The sequence below is a fragment of the Desmodus rotundus genome, chromosome 11, assembly GCF_022682495.2.
Source record: "Desmodus rotundus isolate HL8 chromosome 11, HLdesRot8A.1, whole genome shotgun sequence".
Classification (NCBI taxonomy): Eukaryota; Metazoa; Chordata; class Mammalia; order Chiroptera; family Phyllostomidae; genus Desmodus; species Desmodus rotundus.
This window is the reverse complement of record NC_071397.1, coordinates 26,201,879-26,222,450: the sequence shown is the minus strand read 5'-3', so window position 1 is coordinate 26,222,450 and position 20,572 is coordinate 26,201,879. Positions and strand designations below refer to the sequence as shown.

The 20,572-nt window shown below is 37.0% G+C and overlaps 1 pseudogene; it reads right to left on the bottom strand.

The window, feature by feature from the left end:
- Window positions 1-6,887: 6,887 nt before the first annotated feature.
- On the bottom strand, window positions 6,888-8,489 carry LOC112319345 (D-3-phosphoglycerate dehydrogenase pseudogene; annotated as a pseudogene).
- Between the last annotated feature and the right edge of the window lie 12,083 nt (window positions 8,490-20,572).

The window sequence follows — 20,572 nt, the reverse complement described above, 5'->3', positions numbered from 1 at the left end:
CTGATTTTTAAAAACACACTGAGGTTCTATGACCTCACTATAAATATATATGCAGATTTCCTCTCTGTGAGAAACGTGTTCTTCATATATATCTACTCTGTACCATCTATATCACCACATACATAATTAAATTTATCAATACCTTGACAGGATCCAGAATAGAATCATATGGCTACATTCAAGAATAATGCTATATTCTGATTCACATTTAAAACACATATAGCTGCCCTGGCTGGTGAGGCTCAGTGGACTGAGTGCCAGCCTGTGAACCAAAGGGTCACTGGCAGGCCAGGTCCCCAGTAGGGAGTGTATGAAAGGCAACCACATAGTGATGTTTCTCTCCCCTTCTTCCTCCCTCCCTCCCCCTCTCTCTAGAAATAAATAAAACCTTTAAAAAACTCACATATAGCTAGTATAGTATCTGCAGTAAATAGCTTCATATTTTTGATGTTGGGATGGTGGTAGAGGAAGTGCAGTAGCTACGATGAAGACTAGCTAGATGCTCACCAATCTGATTCCTCTTGCTTTGGTCACAATGCTAAACCTCTTTTACACTTGATTGGGACTATGTAATAAGATACTGGCTAATGATACGTTTGCCAAACTGATAAATTCACTTTCAGGCATAGCCTAGATAGATAGATAGATAGATAGATAGATAGATAGATAGATAAATACACCTGGGCTATCTTCCATGTTGTCTTTCTCCTCTTTCCACCTGGCTGAAAACAAAGGATTTCATAATGGTGAAGCAACACCATGGAAGGCAAAATTCTGAATCCTTAAGTCATAGGATGCAGAAATGTGACAGAAGGAATGCCTGATTTTCATTGATTTTTTACATGAGCCAGACAAAAACCATGTGCTAGACCGCTGAGAGTTTGGTGTGATACAGATTTGCCTTATGCTAATAGTATAAATTTTCATTGTTAAAAATAATAGTTTACACATATGGGAGTTTATTATGAAACTCAGTTATTTCCAGATTTCCTGATTCTGGCATCTGTAAAATTGATTGACAGAATAATTTCATTCATTTATTTAGTCAAGCATATATATTAATCACTGTAGGCCTCACTTATCCAAGGCATTTTTGTTGATTCTCCCTCATATACAAAGTCTTGTGTGTGGCAAAGCTCAGCTTTTGGTTTTGAGGGTAAATGATAATAACTACTCGATCCTATCCTCTGGATTGCTTCTTTTCTCCATTTGAGCCAGTCACAAAGATGAACACATTTTAAACAATATTACTTTAACAGCTGAATACATGTGCATAGATTAGGTAACCAGAAAAATCTTTCAAAAATTTAAATAAGATTTTGGTTATTCATCACATTGTAATGAAATCATCTGCCAAAGAATTCTTCATTGAATTGCTTTATTATAGCTCCTCTAATTTGTATGCAATGGTGTTGCCTAATTAATTCACTGAATTCCAGAAACCTGAAAATACTACTAAATTTATTTAATTGGTGGACTACTAAAGTAGTAAAAATATTTTCCTAAAATGAATGGCTATTACACTAGCCATTCACTAACCACTCTCTGTATAACCTATCTCTGCTAATACAACCTCTGTATATTAGCCAGTCTCTAACCTCTTCCCCAACTGACAAGATAGAGAAAAATTAAATGTATCCTTCGGCATAGGTCTCCATGCTTAAGGAAACAACTTTGAACCCAATTACACATGCGGGTATTTTCATTCCATCTTTCCTCTTGACGCCCATAGTCCATGGGATCAGCATTCACAGGAGACAGTTGCTGTCTTATGCTTAGTCCATCACACTGACAACTTCTCACCTCGGCTCCTTATGTCCTGTGTCCTTTTTCTTTCTGACCTACGGTCTTGTGTTATCAACATGAATGTTTGTGTAACCAAGCCGTGTTGGAAATTACTGGGCAGGAAGGAGGAGTGTTCTCACACATTGGGGAAGAGTCCATAGATAAATACCTCTCCTCTCTGTCGGGCCTCCAGTGGGATCTTCCGAGGCACGCTTCAGAAGATTTCAGAGGGTCTCCCACAGGCCCGAGGCCCAGCTGTCCTTACCTATAACAGAATCTTTAACATTGCACACCATTTACTGACTTTCTCTGCTCTGTCTCACTTTCCCTACATCTCCGTGTTTCCAAGGATGGCCTCTCAGGTAATCTACCGGTGTTCAATTTTTTGTCTCCAAGTTTGTCTTGAAGAAAATCCAAACAAATACTTGCTGTATGTAAACAAATTATAAACATTACTCTGAGTCTAGCTTTTTTTTACTCTAGCAAGATATTAAAGATATATTTTTAGTTATGTACATAGTCAGGTATTGTATAGAAATCATCCACAACTTAAAATGGGAATTAGATATATGTATTTTATTTCTATAATAAATCAATGGTTATAATATATGAATTATTACTACAAACTTTAATTTATATGTGCATATATATGTAAGTATATATGTAATATACACATGCATGTATATGTATAATTACATACTTTCTTATTTCAAGATTAACATTAATGATTTTTGGAATCTCTCCAACAGCTGGACTTTATCCTTTTCTCACATTATGCTCATGTCACATGTTACATTAAGGTATTACAGGACATGTAGCTTATCCCTAGTCATCAGTCTATAAAACTTAGCACCTATTATCTATTATCCCTATTTCCTTGTCTTATTCAATCCTGTTTTGCTTTTAGACCATGTGTGGCCATGAACATTTATTTTGAGACTGTCCATTGTCCCATTTAGCTTAGATATGTCAAGTGGTTATTTCTATTTTCCAGAAATTTTGCCAACAGTCTAATAAAACTGTCCGGATGTTCAATTCAGTCAAATTTGGGAACCATGAGATTGTTCCTTTTAATCTTTCTAGATTACTTTTTCTTTTTTGTTTTTTGCCTAAAAAGGGAGAACTTCAATCTCAGCACTTATAGAGCAACACAACATCACATACCCTTTTAATATTTAATTTTGTTTTATAATTTATCCAGCCAGTCAGCAAAATAATTGATAAACATTTAGATTGATTTGGTTTATTTTTAAATATTTATTTTGCTGCATAAAAATGTGGCACATACATCAGTATTAAATGGTATTTTCAGTGCTTTTAGTTATTTTGGTAGTTTCTCATAAATTAAATGCCCATGAACTATATCAAAATTAATTAATTTATTCAGAAAGTTTGATGTGTATTTGCGGGCTTGATTATGATTATGAATTTTCAAGGGATATTTTTTCTCTCCATTTTACTTTGTGGCATAGAATCTTATTACTTCATTCTTTAGAAAAGAGGTAGAGAATTTGGGGGATCCATTTTGCCGCAGGGTTTGCTGGAGTTTCTTCCCCACTTTCAAGGGCCCTTGTCTTTGCCTCTAGTATTCTCTCCACTAATTAAAACACAGTTTTTTCCCTGAGAGCAAACTCCAGGTTTGGAATTTGCTTAACCTTTCTGGATTTATGACTCAGATTTGTTTTTGGCCTCTGAGAATTTTCCTTTCTCTTACAAAATTATCCATAGGTTTAGAAAAATCATCTAACACTTTGTAAACCTTATAGCTGAAGGATTTTTTAAGATATCTGAACCTCCTTGTTAAAAGAATAGAAGTGCTAACTATTAACTGTAAATTATTAAATATGGATATTAATTTGCTGCCTTGGCAGAGTGCTTTGCTTCTTAAGAGTGTCAATCAATCTTAATCCTAGAGTCAATAGAAAGGAATATATCTAATATAGATTGTATACAATAGCATGGAAATTTAGGAGATGGTGTACTAGTTTGAAGCTGTTAAGTTTTGACTGTCTCTTCTTCAGGAGTTCAATCCTTATGGGCAACTAAGTAGACTTCGTTAAAGATCTAATGACCAATCCTTGTTCAAAGGGTTGAATCGTGTTTCCCAAAAATTCATATCCACCCAGAACCTCAAAAGGTGACTTAACTTGAAAATGGGATCTGTGATGTAATTAAATGACGAGGATGATATCATACTAGATTAGAATGGACCCTAAATCCAAGGTATGTATCTTGAATAATGATAAAAAAAAAAAGAAAAAAAAAAAGCTATCCACAGAGACACAGGAAAAGTGCACCTGAAAGTAAAGGCAAGGATTTCTGTTATTCTGCCATAGACTGAGGAATACTGAAGCCACCAGAAACTGGAAGAGAAAAGGAAGGATACTCCCTAGAGCCTTTTAGGGAGTGTGACCCTGCTGACACCTTGATTTTGGCCTTTGGGCAAGAGAATGTATTTTTGTTGTTTTAATCTACCATGTTTGTGGTAATTTGTTAGAGTAGTCCTCAGTAACTAATACAGAGGGTTTGCAGGAGGCTAAAATTTTAATAAGATCATCTAACCCCCTAGATAGAAAAACAAGATTTGTACTCTGTACAAGGAGAGAAAAGTTAACTAGCGTCAACCAAAAAACAGTAAAGTGTATCAAGGAGGAAGGAAGTCTTGGCAATCAGTTTCCCTTATTGTCGTTCTGGCAGCACTAATTGCTACCTGGGTGATCACACTTCTTTGAATCTCAGTGTCCTAATTTCTAAAATGAGAAAATGCCCCTGTATCACAGGTTGTTGTGAAGAGTAAGTAAATAATGTGCATAAAGCACCTGACATGACGGCACCTGGTGCATTTTAAAGGCTTGATAAGCCTTATTGTACAACCAGTGTTGATAATGGTTTTCTGCTAAACTTCGACAACAACTCTTCCTCCTTCTTCTTCTCTTCTTCTTCCTCATTTGAAAAAGTCCATTTCTGTCCTCCCTAGCTTGATTTGACTTGATCCCCCACCCCCCTGCTAGAAGAGTGATGTAATAAATATTAACAAAATCTTTTAATCTATTATGGGGGATAAAAATATGATGTATTTCTTCACTTCTGTTAAATGTTTCTTCTGCCTCACCCAAATCTTAAAATGAGTCCCTTTCTAAAGAAACCTTCCTCACTTTATCTTAATTTCAGTGTGTCATCAGTTTTCTGTTGAATCCCTGACATACATACAAGCATATCTAGCAAAAGAGCATTCTAGGCAGACAAAACAGCAAGAACAAAGGGTGAAAGGTGGCAGTGTATATTGTATGGGAAAAATGGCAAAAAGGTCCATATGAAGAAGGCAGACTGAATGAGAGGAGGGGTAGGAAGCTTTAAAGTCAGAGAAAAAAGGACGTGTCTCGCTAAAAGCTTTTGTGGACCAATGGAAGTAAAGAATTTGGCTTTTATTCTTCTTGAAGATGGAAGTCATCAAAAGATTTCGAACACATGAGTGGCATAATATGAATTGCTAACAGGACCATTATGACTTCTCCTTTGAGGATAATTTAATGGGGACCCGTTACAGAAACAGTAAAACCAGACTCGGCAGTGGTCTCTGAGCAGATAGGACTCCTCTTCTTTGCGCAGCTCGCTCCGCTTGCTCCGCAGCCGCGTCTCATAAAAACCGGATATGGCTGAGACTGAGAAATATAAGAAGTTGAAATCGAAGAAGACAGAAACAGGAGAGATATATCTGTCTTCAAAAGAGAGGATTGAACAGGAGAAACAACAGGCGAATCCTAGTGAGGCCCGCAGTGCCAATGTGCACTGCCCGTTCCATAAGCATTGCCTTCTTATTCCACTTCTTTTAGCTCTTTAGCTTTGTAAGATGTAAAACAGTTGGATCAGTGTAAATAACTATGCTGCCCCTTTTCACAACACAGAACTACTTCTCAGTGAAGGTCGCACCTGCCTCTCCCATCTGCCTGTCTAGCTGGCATGGAAGCAAAAGAGCTTGGGTGTTGGTGAAGACAGAAGGTGGTGGGTCCACAGTGAAATCTAGAGGAGAAACTAAGCTGGTCCAAGGAGTCCTACAGGTTGTAAAATGCAGTTTAATCAGAGTGCCATTATTTTTGTTAAAATGGTTTTAATTTTTAGAATGCACTCTTTTTAAAATATGCAAATAGAAAGTTTTAAAACCTAAAAATAAAAGGAATAAGGAATAGTAAAACTAGTTTGGGAGTCTACTACAATAATTCAAAGAGAAGTAATGGTGGTCGAAGCAGAATGCTATTAGTGGAACTAGCTAAGAAGTAGTCAGATTTAAGCTATAGTTTGAAAGTAGAGGCAACAGATATTTTTTCCAACTTTGTAAAAAGTTTATTTGGCTCTTAATATTAAACAATTTTATCAATAATTCAGAAAGAGATACAACAGGTTTATCAAATTTGTAGAATATGTGAAGTCAGATGATATTAAAAAATAAGTGGATAAAGGACAACCAAAGAACTACTGGATTCTTCCTCAGGGAAGCTTTGTGCAACCTTAGACTGAATGCTTTTTTGCCTAGTAAATGGTACTTAGGTAATTTAAAATAATTTTAATCTAAAGACTTTAATCATCCTCAAAAGTGCTAACCTAGTTTCTTTCCTACTGAGTTTTAGCCCACAAGTCAATATTAATTTTGAACAAGTATAATCAAAAAAATACAACACACAGTGCTAGTTTCCTCCCACTTCAAGGAAATTTTTCTCCCTCAATCACTCCAGGTTTCCCTGAAGAAAAGCTCTCTATCCTACACAGAATCTATTCCTATTTGGTACACAAAACTATCAACAGATATTTTTGACACACTGAACACATGGTATGAGTGAGATGTCAGAGATGATATAAGGCCATTTAACCTAGGGAAGTAAGAATTGTAATTTTTTTTCCTCTCTGTGATTAACTTGAAGGTCAGGTAGGAGAACAGGAGCTTATTTTTCTTTTCTTTCCTTCTTTTTTTCCTGGGGTGGGTTATTTATTAGGTGGTTATGGCTGTGCTACAGGGGTCAGACCACATAAGCAGTGTCAGCCCTAGGCATGTGCTCTCCCGCTGGTGGCCGCAAAGCCCCTGAGGCTGGGCCGGGTGAGTCCCAAGGTTAGAAGTGAAACTGGAAGGCCTCGGTCACATGCTGCTTCCAGGTGTCTAGACTTGGCAACAGGGAGGAGATGTCCATGACATGACAGGTCTCCCCATCTGACATCACTGAGGTCTGATAGGACACCAGCTGCATGCCTGCCTCTTCCAGGAACCCAATCACAGTAGGCAGCAGGGCAGGGTTGGAGGGCTGAGCCTGGAACAGGAGCAGGGTTAGACCCCTGCGGAGAGGCACGTCTGGTCTGAAAACAGCTCCGCTGAGTTCCTGCAGCACGGGTGTGGTGCCCTGGACAAAACCCACAGCCTGGTAGGGGGCACCTGCCAGGGCCATGGTCAGGAGGCACTCCCTGCAGCCTTGCTCCCCTGGCACAGCAGGGTTATGGGAGGTGATTACATTGAGGCCAGCCTCCTTCACCAGCAGCTTGGCATTCACCAAGTTCACATCTGCCTGATTGGAAGCGTGTTTCAGGAGGCCTGTGATGACTGCAGGGTTTAGGCAGTTCTCGGCATTCTTCTGGGATGTTCCCTGTGTTACCACATGGATGGTTCCTTTAGGGGACCCAGCCCAGGCTCGCATCAGTGTCCCCAGAGCCTTTGCCAGGCCAATCCAAGGCTTGGTGTGTGGAGAGAAGGTGCCAGTAAGGGCCTGGGCATTCACAACCCCCATTAGAGATTTCCCCTTCACCATGTCCACAAACTGGATGGTGATTTCCTCCCCGCAGAAGCTCTGGGCCTCCCTGGTGCTGGTGCCCAGGTGGGGGGGGCAGCTGATGATGTTCTCGTGTTCCACCAAGGCTTGGTCCCATGGTGGCTCATCCATGAACACATCTAGCACAGCCCCTGTGCAATGGTCTGACTGCAGGGCCCGGAGCAGGGCGCCCTAGTACACCATCCCTCTGCAGGCACAGATCACCACGCTCACCAAGTTCTTGCACTTGGCGAAAGTGCCGTCGTTCAGCTGGCCTGTTGTGGAGGGCCGGAGAGGGGGATGCACAGTGATAAAATCACAGAGGCCAGATCTCCTCCAGGGGCAGCTGCTGAACACTGAAAGGAGGCAGAGAGCTCTGGCGAAATGATGGGGTCATACCCTACAGTTTTCATCCCAAAGGACTGCACCCGCGTGGCCACCTCTCTCCCAGTTCTGCCCAGGCCAAGAATTCCTAGAGTCTTTCCATTCAGCTCAGTTCCCGTGAACTTCTTCTGCTCTCATTTGCCATTCTTCATGGAAGCCGTCGCCTGGGGAATCTGCCTGGCAAGACACAGGATCATCCCACAGGTGAGCTCCGCAGCACTCAGACTGTTCCCGTTGGGGGTGTTCATGACCAGGACGCCCTTCTTTGTTGCGGCCTCCAGATCCACACTGTCCACGCCCATGCTGCCCTACCCATCACCCGGTGCTTCTCTTCTGTGTTGATGACATCAGTGGTCACCTTGGTGGCCAAGCGGACAATAAGGCCTTCGCAGTCCTGCAGCTCGCAATCAGCTCTTCTTTGCTCATGTTCTGCTTCTCCACCACCTGCAGCCCTGCATCTTGCAGGCTCTTCCAGCAGCAAGGGTCCAGGCTATCAATGATGGACACTTTCCTTAGATTTGCAAAGGCCATTGCTGGAGCCAGCCTCTGAATCGATTGCTCTCCCTGCACAGAAACACCTAAGCCCAGAAGCTGCTGTTGCCATCCCGGGCTAGGGTAACTGGAGGAGCTTATTTTTCAACCAATGAGTTTGAGATGCCTACTAGACATCCAAGTGGTTATGCTGAGAAAGCAGTTGGCCATATAAATTTGGAGATATGTAATCTGAAGCATACAATTGATAATTTTCTGGTGAATAGATAAAATGAAATCCACAGTGATGATTAAAAATAACAAAGGAGAAAGTGAAGAACAACAAAAAAAAGACTATTCAAAATATTAGCTCTGGGACAAACCGTATCTTTTGCAAGTCAGAGTGCTCTTACTCCGAATAGCTGTGCTATCTTTTAGACATGCCCACACAGTCTACAGATATCAAGTATTTTTCAAAGCATTTCATAAACTCAGATGTGTAAGAAAATGCTCTTTTCCTCCTTTTTTTGTAAACTCATTTTCAGACCATGTTTCTGTAATGAGACTGCACTACTCTGATGCTATTTCACACTCAGCATGTTAAACTATGGTTAACTTCAAAGGCACCTCATGCCCAGAGAAAACTGTATCTGTAGGGCTTTCATTGGTTTTCTATGTAAACAGGGTTACACAAACAGAATGATAATCTATAAATAGGTTACTTTAAAGACAGTCCATATATTCTTATTTTCAGATTTTTCTTTATGATTGAAGCCTTTGAAAATCTCTGCTTAAGTATTGAAAAATTAAGGCTTTTCTTCATTTTGAACAATTGTCAGGTTATGATGTACTCCATCTGTTTTAGCATATTTTTTGTAAAAAATATTTATTACAGTTTTCATTTTTCTCAAAAGTTTCTATTCTTTTATACTTCTCTTTTATTGATGATTCTTTGTGTTCAGAGTTGTTTTTGCAATGCTGTTCTTGAAACTAGTTTTTAAGCTATATCTAAAATGTAGCTCATAAAACATATAAAATGCTAATGGGGTGCTGATAAAAATACAGCATTATTAGGAAACTGAGGATCTGCCCTGGCTGGTAGCTCAGTTGGTTAGAGCATGGTCCCAATACACCAAGGTTGCCGGTTTGATCTCTGGTCAGGGCACATATAGGAATCAACCAGTGAACGCATAAATAAGAACAACAAATCAGTCTCTCTCTCTCTCTCTCTCTCTCTCTCTCTCTCTCTCTCTCTCTTTCTTCCTCTCTGCCTCTCTCTAAAAAAAAAAAGAAAAAGAAAGAAACCTAACATCTAATACTAACTACTTGCTTTAAAAATTATAAAAAGTGTGGTTAAATGTATACACCTAAACCTTCTGAGCCTCGGTTTACTCATTTGAGAAAAATTGAATGCAATGAAACTGTCATTTGTTTTTGTAGTTATTTCTTTTTTACTTTTAATAAAAATGAAATATCTAGTTAATTTGTTCCAAGTCAAGTGTAAAAGAGGCTGAAAATTGTAGCCAAAGCAAGAGGAATCAAGATTGGTGATTTCAATGTCTCTGGTTATATTTTGTTTGCTTTTTTCTTCTGTTGATTATGTTCCAGTTAAAGGTGAGATCATATGGTATTTGTCCCTCACCGCCTGGCTTATTTCACTTAGCATAATGCTCTCCAGTTCCATCCATGCCATTGCAAAGGGTATAAGAACATTGTAACAATAGCCACAGGGGAGTGGGGAGGGGATAGGGGGGAGAGGGCTCTATAGGAGCTACTATAAAGGACACAAGGACAAAATCAAGGGGGAGGGTAGAGGTGGGGGAGGGAGGTGGGACTGGCTGGGGTGGGGTGGAGGGAAGGGGAGAAAATGCAGACAATTGTAACTGAATAAAAATAAATTAATTAATTTAAAAAAAGATTGGTGAGCATCTAGCTAGTCTTTATCATAGCTACTGTACTTTCCCTCACATCACCCTAACACCAAGAATATGCAGCGATTTATTACACACAGAATTCTACCTATATGTGATGTTAATATGAATCAGAACATAGCACAGTTCTTCAACATGAACATGATAATTTAGTTCCAGTTCATGTCAAGATCTTAATAAATTTAAATAGACATATGAGACTTTAGATAAAAATAAGACATTTCTTGCAGATCTCATGTGTGTGTATGTGTGTGTGTGTGTTGAGGTCATAGAACCTCCAGGTGTTTATATAAATGAGGCATCTGGTAAGACTTGGATATAATTTTTTTCTAAAGGAAAAAATATACAGGCCACCTGACTTTTAACAATTTCTACTAGCCATATATGTCTGTGATATTTCCATTAGCCCTCTAAGATATATGTTATTAGGATAATATACATATTTTATAATATATGTGAAAAATGCCCAGAAGCTTTCCTACCACTCTTGAGAATTTTTTTGTAATTTCATGAAAATAATACAGGGAATAAGATAAAACATAAGTAGAGTCCTGGGAAACAACTAGGACCAGAGAATGGAAAATACAAAAAGAGCCTACTAAGTTAACTAAGAATTGCCAGGTAAAAGAGGGGAAGAGAGCTCTGAGTCATCTGCTTTGCCAGTCTTGATGTTGTTATTGGAGTGAATGAGCTGAGGATCCACAAAAGCCCTCAGGTTCAAATGAGGCTGACCCACCACTCACTTCTAGCTCACCTCTACATAGTCTTTAGTGAACTGTTGAGGGAGTACATCCAACTTTTTGTGCACTTGGCAAGCCTCCTTTCTTTATCCTTACTGCTTCACTATTACTCACAACTTCAAAACCACAATTTGCATTAGGCACCAATGCCACTAATCCCATCAACCCTACTCTGTTTAGATTGAAGGTCACCGTAGAAGCAGCAGTTTTTCTTTCTTTTCTTTTTTAAGATTTTATTTGTTTATTTTTAGAGAGGGGGAGGGAGGGAGAAAGAGAGGGAGAGAAATATCAATTCCTGGTTGCCTCTTACGTGGCCCTCATTGGGGACCTGGTCCACAACCCAGGCATGTGCCCTGACTGGGAATCGAACTGGCGACCCTTTGGTTCGCAGCCTGCACTCAATCCACTGAGTGGAAGCTCCACTGAGCTTCCAGCCAGGGCAGAAGCAGCCATTTTTCAAAGTTATCCTTTATCATCTGATCTCCTACCCAAAAGCGACTCTAATAAATCTTATAGAAAGTAATTTCACAGGGTGATCTGATCATAAATTCTTAACTGGGCCAGTCATGGTGGGTAGTCTTGCCTCAGGCCTATAAAAGGTATATTTTGCCTTAAGTAAGCCTTGTCCATTGTTCTCATGCCTCTAGATTAACACAACTTTGAAATGCCATAAGTAATTCTCTTTTCCAGAGCTCTTGGAGGCCTTCGAGGAAGTACATAATTTTGTTAACTATCCTGTAATGGAATCATAGAAACTTCCCTGCATTTCTCCCACTTTCATGCACTGTTCTGTACTTTCTCTCCTTAATTCCAAATATATAAAAGAAGCTGCAAAATTGTCATTCTCTGGAGCATTTGAGATATTGCTTCCCCGCATGTCCTCAGTTTGGGTCAAATAACCTCTTATAGATGTTCTCTATAGCTTTGAACATTTCTTACTGAAGACAAAACTTTTTGTTTCCTTTGAAAATCTCCTCAAGCTCTGTACCATATTCAGCATATTTTTGTAACTATACTTTGGTATATCTCTAGCCTTTCTCCTCTGAACAACTTGACTCATAAAATATTAGTAAGGTAACTCTTGGGATTTCACCACAGAAGATTTCCTTCTCACTAAACACATTTAGACTGAGAAAGAAAATCCAAGTATTTCTCATATTGGCTCTTCCATTTATACCCACCTTCAGTATATATAACAGTAGTAATTATATTAATGTGTAATTTATATCACGCCATCTTGTCCTAAAATCCCCATTATGGCTTCCCATCTCACTCAAAGTAAAACCACAAACTTGTACCATCTCTTTCAACATGTTGATGATTTTTCTCTTCCTTGTCCTCTCTTCTCTGATTCTGTTTCCTACTACTGACCTTGGTCATCCTGTTTCAGCCATGGTGCTGGGTGTCCTTGATTTCCTTAAGTGCTCAGTGGACCCCTGCCTGAGACCTTTGTGGAGTCCTAACCTGAGGCCTAGACTACCCTTCCCTGAGAATCTGTAAATTAATTTCTGTTCATTCCTGAAGTTTTTTTTTTTGTCAAATGTCACCTCATCAGATAAATCTGCATTGATTATGCCATCTAAAATATCACCCTCATGTCACTCACTCTTCATACTCTTCTTCACATTCCTCTTCACTCTAAACACTTTTAAAGGGGCCTGAGTCGAGTGACTTAACACCAGGAAATCACAACAGACAATTGTTGAGCTCTTCCAGGTAAGACACAAGAAGGACCTGAACTGAGGCAATGAGGGGACTGCAGGAGAGGACTGAGGGTTTACATATCAGTAAAATTTTGAGCTAGATTCACAAAGAAGTGACTACAGATATAGCATGAAGAACTAAAGATGGAGGAAGCAAGCCAGGATAACTGCGAGGATTTAATGTGTTCGTGTTTCCCAAAATGCGCCAATTTGATTTCAGCCATGGCAAATGAGAATATTAAAAAAAAAAGTTTGAGATGATAAGGGAATATAGAAGTTTGTGGTACAAATTGGAACAGGGAAAACAGTTTTTTCCTCAATCAGTTACACTATTTCATACCACTAAATTAAATTCTTTCCTTCCAGAGAACTTAGAAATGTCCTGGGAAAAGAGGGAAAAAAATCTCATATAAATTGAAATATCTTTTACTTCAAGCATCTCTGTGTATTCTTATATAAAAACAGTTTAAGATAAATCAATAAAGAGTACAAATGTATTACCTAAAAAACAGATGAAATATTCTTTTACCCATGGCATAGAAAAATCATCTTTAATACTTATTAAGATAGTCTTTGTAATGAAACCTTTAGCTCTGAAAGTCTTATTTACTAAATATTTAAATTGGCTGTCCTGAATAACAAATTATGATGAAATTGTCATTCATTTATTTTGAAGACATACAACTGTTTGTTTGTTTGTTTTGTTTGTTTATCCAAAAGTGTTTTCAGATCTAGGTAAAATGAGCTGAAGGCTTCAATAGAATTTTTCCATTAAAAATATGTTTGTAATTAAAAAAAACCTCATGTCACAATATAGATAGTAATGAAGAGAAATTTTTATATGCCGCACAAATAGTTTTATTTAAAATTTAAAGCACTGGAAAAATATATTGACCAAAATAATTTAGTATGAAGATAAAAAATAAAGGAATAGACCATTCGAGATATTTTCTTCTATGACTATGAATTATTTTACCTATGTTAATACCATTTTTTTTATTTCTACTTACTTAGCTATTCTCTATTATCTACCTACTTTTCCATGCATCCACCTATTGTTCTTTCCATATGCTCCAGTATTATCTGAAGTCTGGAAAGTTTAATAGTAAGTTCTCTTTCTCTTTCTCTTTCTCTCTCTTTTACTTTTAAATTTGCACTGTAGATTAAAGTAATTTTGCTTTTCAAACTAGTATTATCTATTTCATTATATGATATTAATTACTAAATAAAATAATATTTTATTTTAAAACTTCTTTTAAATTAGAATTGACAGAACATACACATACATGCATAGCCTGGTTTACACATATACATGAAGATAGAGATGAGATTTGATACTTATTTTTTATAGAAATAAATTACATATTACATATATTTACATCTAAAAAAATCTTTATGGGTTCTGGATCCACAAATAAAGAGCTGGGAAGTCTCTGCTATATTTAAAAAGAAATAAAATGCTGAACATAGTTAAAAAATCAACAATGGCTTTTGTATCCATCCATAAGAGAGGGGAGACACAGAGCAGACTACTGTCCCCAGAATTACAGAGACAGACGGGACAGGTGAATACAGGCAGCTGCAGTTTATGGGAACAGAGATTTGTGAGCAGAAACCTCCTGGAAACCAGCGCCAGGCTAGAAACCTAAACTATAATTGTTGAATTGCTAAAGGCTCGTTGAAGACATGTCTAAGAGTTAAAGATTCCAGAGAAGTCCACTCATGGGGGGCTCCCCCAACAATACTGTGCAATTTCCTTCCAGGAGTTTGCTTGGGTTCCCACAGTAAATACCAGAAAAAAACCTCCTGGTGGCTGCAGTAGAGAGAAGAAAGAAACCATTTTTAAATACTCCAAGGTACTCTGTTCTTCTTAAAATGGCCTCTCTTATCAGAAACTAGTTAATCAGAGCCTAACTTGCTGGGTATTATGAGAGTCAATTGATGTGGGAGAAGAGAAATACTCAACTCCATCATTCCATTCAATTTAAGGAAGAAGAAAATAATTAAGAATGTCTGTGAAGTTCATAGTCCAGAGACATAGGCTCAGTAAAGATGGAGATATGATCATAAGACTATAGAATACTTTCCTTCTCTCCACATCTCACCATCATATTATTAAAGGTCCATTTACAGCAATTCCTTTTACCCAGTACATCATGTTTAACTATCAAGAAAAAATTATGGCAGAGCAAAATGCAAAAAAAAAATCACAATTTAAAGATACAGAACAAGCATCAGAGCCAGACAGAGTAGGAATGTTGAAATTATCAGATTAGAGATTTAAAAAATAATTATGAGTAATATGCTAAGAACTCTAATAGGTAAAGGGATGGGAAAATATTTCATAAATATGAAAATTTTTAAAAAGCTGGGGAAGCAATACTTATATCTGACAAAATAAAATTTAAAACAAAGGCCATGATAACAGACAAAGAATGACACTACATAAAGATAAAGGTAGCAATCCAACAAGAGGATATAACCTTTGTAAAAATTTATGCACTCAACATAGAAGCAACTAACTATATAAAGGAACTCTTTTTTTACTAAATATTTTATTGTGCTCTGGCTGGTGTGGGTCAGTGGATTGAGCAACAGCCTATGAAACAAAGTGTCACCAATATGATTCCCAGTTAGGGCACATGCCTGGGGTGTGGGCCAGGTGCCCAGTAGGGGTCGCATGAGAGGCTACCACACATTGATATTTTTCTCCCTCTATTTCTTCTTCCCTTCCCCCTCTCTAAAAATAAATAAATAAACAAACAAATAAATAAAATATTTTATTGTTGTTCTATCACTGTTCTTCCAATTATCCCCCTTTGCTCTCCTTCGCCCAGTCCACGCCTGACTCCCACAGTCAGTCCCCACCCTGATGGCCATGTCCATGGGTCATGCATAAATATCCCTTACCTAGTCCATTCTCCTTCTTCCTACACTTATCACCCTCCCCTTGCCTCCCTTCCCCTCTGGTCACTGTCAGTGTGTTACTTGCTTCCATGCCTTGTTTGTTTTTTTGTTTTGTTCATTAGGTTCCTCTTAAGGAGAGATCATACGATATTTGTGTTTCAATGCCTGGCTTCTTTCACTTAGCATGATATTCTTTAGTTTCATCCATGTTTGGTGAAAGATAGAAGTTTCTTCTTTCTTTTTGCTACATAGCATTGCATTGTGTAAATGTACCACAGTTTTTTATTACACTCATATACTGATGGGCACTTAGGACATTTCCAGCACTTGGCTATTGTAAATAATGCTGCTATGAACACAGGGATGAATAAGTTATTTTGAATTGGTTTTTCAGGATTCTCAGGGTATAATTACAGCAGTGCAATCTCAGGGTGAAAAGGCAGTTCCATTTTTAGTATTTTGAGGAAATTCCATACTGTTTTCCACAGTGTCTGTAGCAGTCTGCATTCCCACCAACAGTGCACTAGGGAAATCTTGATGGACACAAAGGAAGAGATTGACAGGGGATTTTAATACCCCATTGCCATCAAAAGATAGATCTTCCAGACATATAATCAACAAGGAAACAGTGACCCTAAATGACGCCTAGATTGAATGGATTCATTGCTATCTTCAGAGCATTACACTCCAAAGAAGGAGAATATGCATCCATTCAAGTGTACATGCATGTTTTCTAGGATAGACCACATATTAGGATAAAAATAAGTCTCAATAAATTTAAGAAGATTGAAATCAGATCATGCATCTTATCTGACCTTAATGGTATGAAACTAGAAATCAATCACAAGGAAAAAATAACTGAAAAATACACAAAGTCATGTACATTTACACAATGGAATACTATGCAACACAAATGAAGAAGGAGCTTATACCCTTTGCAACAGCATGAATGGAACTGAGAGCATTATGCTAAGTGGAATAAGCCAGTCAGTGAAAGACAAATACCATATGATCTCACCTGTAAGTGGAACCTAATCAACCAAACAAACAAGCGAGCAAAATAGAACCAGAGACATGGAAATAAAGAACAAACTGACAGTGACCAGAGGGGAAGGAGAAGAGGGATAATGGGAAAGAAGGGAAGGGTCAAGTCAAGGAACCTGTATCAAGCATCCATGGACAAAGAGAATGGGAAGGAGGATTGACTGGGGGAGTTGGGGATGGGTAGGGCAACATTTAATTTTCTTGAGATGTCCTGATTGTCCCCCAGAATTATTGAAAAACTAGTTTCAATGAAATGTCTTTGAATTTGCATTCACAAAGACATATTGAAGAGAAGTTAAATGAAGAGAAGTGAAAACAACACAACAGCTGACAAAGGAATTCCTGTTAAGAAGAACTAAAGGATACAATACTTGGTATTTTCTAATAGGCTTCCTAATTTCATAACTGAGACAACAAAGAAATGCCTGTGATATTACTTTATTGAACAAAAGCAGAATCAAAAATAGAAGCTCAATATTGGTCTGAGACAATATTGATCAAAAGCCTAATTGGAGTGGAAAATCAGAACTTAAAAAATACATTTAGGAAGAAACTGTAATAAACACCAGCACACATTAGAATAAGAAAGACAACATTAATTTAGTTTAGATAAGTATAAAATAAGAACAGCCTTGGCTGGTGTAACTCAATGGATTCAGTGCAGGCCTGCAAACCAAAGGGTCTGTGGTTTGATTCCCACTCAGGGCACATGCCTGGGTTGCACGAGCCAGGTCCCCAGTAGGGGGCACACAAGAGGCAACCACACACTGATGTTTCTCTCCCTCTCTTTCTCCTTCCCTTTCCCTTTCTCTAAAAGTAAATAAATAAAATAATTCTTAAAAAATAATAAAAGAACAAAAAGAGAAGCAATCAAAGATTTAAAGCTATATGTAGTGAAAAAACTTAAACAATATTTAGAAAAAGATCTTTTTGGCCTAAATGTTATAGACAGAAATACAGAAGGGTAGAAATGAAATCTGGGTATTTATCACACTCTCTCAACATAACAGACAGGATATTAGATATTCATTTGGTCTATACACCAACAATCATAGATATCATAATCTCCACAATCAAGTTCATGAATTTAATTGCCCAGGATCTTATATTTAGATTGGATATACAAAAAATGGGTAAGAATGTGTGCTTTATCTTGCTCTAAAGTCAATTTCATTATATCATGATAATGTGTTATATTACAGTTCCAACCTGATATAAACTGCTATCTTCATCAGATAATTATAATGACAATTTTATCTCTAGCACTTGGAATTTATAAAGTGTTTTTACAATCGTATTTGTCCCTTACAACAACAAGGAAATGTGTAGGAAAGTGAAGTAATAGAAGGATAAATAACTTGACCAGCCCTGGCCGGGTTGCTCAGTGGATTGGGGCGTCATCCATGCACTAAAATGTTGCAGGTTCAACTTTGGTCAGGGCACATGCCTAGGTAGCAGGTTCAATCCCCAGTCGGGGTGCGTAGAAGAGGCAACTGATCAATGTTTCTCTCTCATATCAATGTCTTTCTCTCTCTCTCCACCCTCCCGCTCTCTCTAAAATCAATAAACATGCCCTTGGGTGAGGATTAAAGAAATAAATTAAAATAAAAATAACTTGACCAAAGACATATGTTTGAATTATACATATTAAAATAAAATAGATCATGCCCAAGTACTAATTAATCACTTTTGGAGTACACTAATTCTTTCAGGCCAATTTAATGTTTATAGATGAGTGATTTTCAACCTTTTTTAATTTCATGGCACACATAAACTAATTACTAAAATTCTGTGGCACACGAAACAATATATTATATATTTTTTTCTGATCTGACAAAAAAATAGGTATAATTTTGATTCATTCAAACCAGACAGTGATTGTTGTGTTGGCTGTTGTCATTTTTATTTCATTTAACAATCTAAGAAAAGAGAGGTCAGTGTCCCTAACTGAAAAGTCAGGCATTACATGTTTTAAAAATTCTCATGACACACCAGTTAAAAATTGCTGGTATAGGTCATAGTAAAACTATTTCTCCACAGCCATAAAAAGTAAATATTACTTTTTTATCTTCTAAAATAATATTTGTAACTTCTTTTTAATTGTTTAAATGTGCTTTAAAACCAATATATTACAGTGACTAACATTAAAGATTTGCCTCCGCAATTACTTTATGAAGACTCATATTTCTAATTCCAGTATCTAATTAGGTGGTAGAATTTAAAATGGGGAGTGGGGTTGGAGGGAGGGGCTATATTTCTATTGTCTGATCACCTTAGCAGATTTTCTTATTGTTACAGTGAAACCCCAAATAGGATATACTTATATAAGTTTAATCCTTTGCTCCAGAATACATTGAGTGCCTTCCTCATATCATGGTTTAGATTCTGTCTTGTGTTATGAAGCATAAAATAGACTCATAATGCATAAGGCAAATGATTACTAAATAGATTCAAAAGAATCTATAGGCATAATTTTAATAGAAAATTTCTGTTTGAATGAGCTTAGAAATATTTTAAATCTGATTTTTAATATTATAGAATAACATTTATTAATAAAAAATAGGTTAACAAGAATCCTTTCAGAAAATAACCTAAAGAAACTTGTACTTTCAATGATGCCTTTTGAAATCAATCAAAGATTCAGTAGAATAAACTTTACACATTGCTGTTTATGTTGAGGACAATTTAAGGAAACACACTAAGAAATTTATAGCTAACAAATAGAACTTATGTCATTTGTTGATCATTTTAAGCATAATGAGCACAATGGGAATTTGGGGGAGGGATGTTTTATTATATTTTACATAATATCTAAAAATAAATTTAATTTTAAACAGCAACGTTCATTTAGATTATCATCTTGCCTTAAAGTCATGCAATGACAGAAGGCATGGACCGAAGCCTGTATTATTCTTATTTGGGAATATAAATGAAGAAAGAAATATATCCTGTTGGATAGGTAATAAATGTCACCTGGAAGCCACAGACTTTTGTTAAGTAATCTAATTTTTCACGGACCACTCTTATCCAAATCTTTTATCAATTAATTAACCCAAGATATATTTTGAGAGATACTGGATAAACAAACACTTGTGTTTTTACTATGGACCCAATATTTATCTCTACAAAATTCAAAATATATTATAAATTTTTACTTTCATATAATCCATTTGAAAAAATTTCTGAGCAATAAGGTACCCCATAGCAATAAATCTTTTTAATAAGGCTTTTCCACAAGAGTCAATGTAGTTTCAGTAATTTAAATAAGATTCTGAATTACAGTATTAACCTAAATAAAATATATTGCATGAATGCACTGTGAGAAAATAAAGCATTGCATAGAATTTAAAATATGGCAGATTATTGATATATTTCACAATTAAGCATATGTTAGTTTAAGTAAGACCAATAAGAACTTTGATAAGAACTTTAACCTTGGTGGAATTTTCAGTACCAAAAAGGATAATTATCTTCATCTAACAAGTCAAAATGGAAACCAGTCACATTGAGACAAGAGATTATAATGTTTATTGCAAAGATGTGGTGGACATGCTAAGAGAGTTTAAGTATATGTAATTAAAATCCTCTTCTTTATTTTTTGTTTACTTATAAATATTATAGAAGGAATCTGGACAGTGCATTGAAGTACTATGTGGAACAGTGGAAGCCTGTTGTCATTTAACATGAATATAAAGCCTTAGCAAGAAGAGTTTGTCAACAGTCTCTGATAACAATACTCTGATCTTTGTAACTAAATCTACTTTTCCAAGGTAAAGCTTTAGGTCTTATGAGCATTCTTTCAAACAGTAATAGCACCA